Raw genomic sequence first — 4,310 nt, 5'->3', positions numbered from 1 at the left:
CTTTATAGGTACCATTTTCTGCCCCTGGCCTTGTTTAAAATTGAATTGTGATGGCTCTTCCCCTGACTTATCTTTTAAAGCTATTATCATTTACTTCATTTTTTTTCTTAGGCCTTTACTGGAAAATTTCTGGCTGTAACACTTTCTTATAATTTCTATTTCTATTCCAGGTTTCTGCTTAAGCACAGTGTTGCATTAATAAGGGCCAGGCAAAGTTTCAACAGCATTTAATCTTACACTTTAAATTTTTGTTCACATTTTATGGTCTTGACACATTTACTGTAATAAAGGGAAATCATTAATTCACTAAGAAACGTGTAAAAACTATAGTTTTGCTTTTGATTAATTTACACATTCATCATTACTTTGCTACTAATTTACCATGCATTGAAGAGACTGAGGGTGCAAAATATGATTTTTTTTTCTTTGTTTAAAAAGAACTGTCTTAGAAACCAAATGGGGCTAAAAATGTACCTGTGTTTTGGCTGTCAAAGGGGAGAAGATTACTTCTTCTTGAACATGTTTTCTGTCTCATCCTCATGTTTCCTTTATTTATACCAAATACACCATACCATTCTCTACTTTTTTTTTGAAGTAAAAGAAAGCTATAGCCATAGCCACTGTCATATTAACTCTGAAAATAGGTTTTTTCCTTTATGAAGAGGAAAGAAATCTTAATTTACCTTTGGCTTATGGAAGAAAATCATCTAAAATTTTATAATGCCAGCTACATCTTGAACATTTTTGAATACTGTTGTTATGAAACAAAATCATACTTGAGCCTAGAGGTCAAATATCTCACCAATATTGGCAGCAGGCAATTGAATAAAGATTTTTTGTTTTTGTTTTGCACTTGGATAATTGATACTAAAGTGGTAGTGACTACTAAAATTAATGAAAAGGAATATATAGTTTTTACACTATAACTAGGCCAAATTGGGAAAGTATCAAAATTACAGTTATAAAATGAGACTAGAAGTTTAAAACAGATCACTACCTATGACGCACACAATTGCAAGCCCTTTTTCATAGATCAGTCAATGAAGTCTTTGCAAAAGCCCAAAGAGGGTTATTTTGGATTTTAGGGGAGGAGAAAACTGAGACTCATAAAGTTAAATAAACTCTCCTCCTTTATTGTATTGTTTTGTTAAATACAGATTTTTATTCTTATTTTTAACAACACAAATATTTGTAGAAAAATTGAGAATGCAGAATAAGCAAGAGAAAAATAAACACAATGTATTGCTATCCCCCCAGTTTTCTTAACTGTGTATTACACATTTTTGTGTAACCTGCTTTTTTGCTTTAAAATGTCATGACCTTTTCCAGCCATAAGTATGTTATTTTTCATATGTCAGTTTTAATGGCTATAATATTCTCCTCAGTGTTTTTGAGGGTCTTTGAGAGCACTCAGTAAGTAGCACCTGTCTTTTCTACCTAATTCAATTGAAAAATAGACAGCAAATGGAGAACCAGAATATCACCCTATTCCTAATTAAGGCACAATTGGCAGGCACAGCTTACAATGAGATAAAAAATTGGCTTGCTCACTGCATCCCTTGGAAGTTTGTTGAGCTGTGAGAAGAGCCCACTTCAGGGAAAGCTTAAAGCCAGGGAGCAGGAAATCCCTGCCCTGCAATGGCCCTGGCTAGAGGAAGGAAGAAAAGAAGCAACTTCTCCAAGCAGAGAAACTTTGATCATGTCTACCCAATACCTGTAACCCACCAACCACTGTAAAGCTGGTGGTCCTCTGCTCTGGGAATGAGGAAGTGGTGGAAAAGGAAGCCAGGCAGACTGCGGAGGATGCCGCAAAACAAAGGTGAGGAAGGAGGCATTCCCCTGTGATATATGAAGTTCCTATTACTCATTTAATTAATCCCCTATTGTTGTACACTTAGGCTGTTTCAAAACAATGAAATTAAATGCATTTGTAATTAATTATTGTGTACATTATAGAAATTTTATTTAAATGAAACTGTATAAGTAAAATTCCTGGGACAATGTTTTTAACATGTTTAAAGCTTTTGATGCATTTTATCACATTTTACTCAGGAAAGTTTTGTCAATTTACATTACCACTAGCTGTACAGTATAACCTTTTATTTTTAATAAGTGTATTTGAACCCAGGAAAGTTGGCTCTGGAGCCCAAATTATTAATCTTAACAAAATCCTGCTAGTTACTAAATAAAATAAAAACTGTAAAATTCATGAAATTTCTCTGTCTCCATAAACTTTCAATGGATAATTTCTATATCTGTCCATACTGCCTGGGAGTGGAGAATTATAATGGTCATGAATGTGGCCTTTGGCCTTGGACTCCTCCTGGCTTTGAATTCTGAATTTGCCCTTAACTAGAGCTGTGGCAAGTTATCATAGATGTTCAAGCAACTCTGCTCCTCCCAGTGCTAATAAAGACATGCGCAAGACTGGGTAATTCATAAAGAAAGAGGTTTAAGTAACTGTTTGGCATGACTGGGGAGGCCTCAGGAAACTTACAATCATGGCAGAAGGGGAAGGAAGCACATCCTTATTCACATGGCAGCAGCAAGGAGAAGTGTCGAGCAAAAGGGGAAAAAGCACCACTCACTATCAGGAGAACAGGACGTGGGAAACCTCCCCCCGATTCAATTATCTCCCACTGGGTTCCTCCCATGACATGTGGGGATTATGGGAACTACAATTCAACATGAAATTTGGGTGGGGACACTGCCAACTCATATCAGCATCCACCACATCAAAACCACTAAGTGAGCTACATTTTTGCTGCGTGGGATGAAAATGTCCACACAGCACAGAGAAGAATATGTGCTTCATAGAGTAATGATAGTCAGGTTAACACAAGATGCTTCTGTGAGAGGCTGGTGGTCAGCCCTGAGATCAGTAACCAGAAGACGTGGCTTCCAGAAGGCTGCCTGGATCTGGTTAGTGAGGATTTCAGTAGTGAAGTGACCAGCAATAGGAGTAGCTCCAGTGGCAGCAGCGAACTTCAGCACAGCCCACTGGCCAGGATTCCTGGACGACCTGACATTGACATCAGCAGGGTTTTCAAGGGCAACAATGGCATAAGCTGTCAGCAGAAGCTTCTCCCAGGTCCTCTTCAGATTTAGGATGTAGATGCCATCAGTTTTCCTTTTATAGATGTACTGTTCCATTTGGAAGGGTTGGTGCCACCTAGCAGGTTCCAGCTACAAGGAACTAGAGGGCATCCTCCTCCTTCATTTGCAGGACATCAAGGACTCCCGACATTGTGAAAGTTTCCATTTAAGTTACCATGGGAACCCAGAGCAACACGTGGACTCCTGGCTGGATAGTGCAGAAAGCTAAACGTGCTTTATTATATCCACCCACATTTTCAAATTTCCAGCATTTTTATCCGACCTTTAAAGATAGTAAAGAAGTCAGAATATCTTTAAGTATATAAAAGTAAATAATTACCTTATTAATCAGACAAGACTTTACTATAAAACCAAATACTTCTGAGTTAACAATATTGAATATTAACATGGTAAAAAGGCATCAGGATGAGTTCTTTTATGGAGAGGTCCTAAAAATATATAATATTGAAGTGTGTGTGTGACACAGGTAAGTTATATTGCACTCAGAAGTGTTGGAAATTCTTTGAGAGATTGGTTTATATTTGAGAACCTGAATGAGTCTGAGATGGCCCTCATCTTCTTCTAGAAAAGAACAAATGTGAAATAAGACCTCTATTATTTCTTTAGGTCTTACTGAGATTTCTTCTTTTGCAAGAGGATGTGAGTTTTCTGTAATAACATCATACTTCGTGTTGGATCACTAGGTAGTTATGGACTAATCTAGGGCTGAGGGAGAGATTTTTATGACACACTTTATAATAGACTTTCAGTGTTTTTCAGAAAGAAAATCCCACTGAGGATACAAAGTTTATATTTTTCTTTGACTGTAACACATCACAATAAAGATGATACTCTGCTGATATTTGAGATTCATGTTATCTGCAGGAAAACTTAAAGTGTTTTGTTCTATGTGACAGTGGCACTATGTCTAAGAATGCTAAGGCAGAGAAAAATGGAGATTTAGGTAATATTTATATAGATAAGAAAGAAACTTTAGGCTCATAGTCCAGAAAGTAAACTGGTAATTCTTGCCTAGTATGTTTTTTTTTTAATTTTTTTAATTCCTTGAGTCTCCTCAGTTTTGCATGATTTTGACACTGTTTGCAAGACAATTCTACATTATCTCTCCTTGCCTTTTGATTTGAATTAAAAGTAATTTAGGATAATTTCAGTTTACCTAAACTTAATAAATCTAATTCTTTACCTGGTAAAAA

General features: G+C 36.4%; 1 pseudogene; it reads right to left on the bottom strand.

Annotated features, from left to right (window-relative positions):
- Nucleotides 1–2,715: 2,715 nt before the first annotated feature.
- On the bottom strand, nt 2,716–3,247 carry LOC129032873 (small ribosomal subunit protein uS2B-like; annotated as a pseudogene).
- Nucleotides 3,248–4,310: the final 1,063 nt, after the last annotated feature.

Source organism: Pongo pygmaeus, chromosome 2 (assembly GCF_028885625.2).
Source record: "Pongo pygmaeus isolate AG05252 chromosome 2, NHGRI_mPonPyg2-v2.0_pri, whole genome shotgun sequence".
In the NCBI taxonomy this organism is placed as follows: domain Eukaryota; kingdom Metazoa; phylum Chordata; class Mammalia; order Primates; family Hominidae; genus Pongo; species Pongo pygmaeus.
This window is presented reverse-complemented; position numbering and strand designations above follow the sequence as displayed.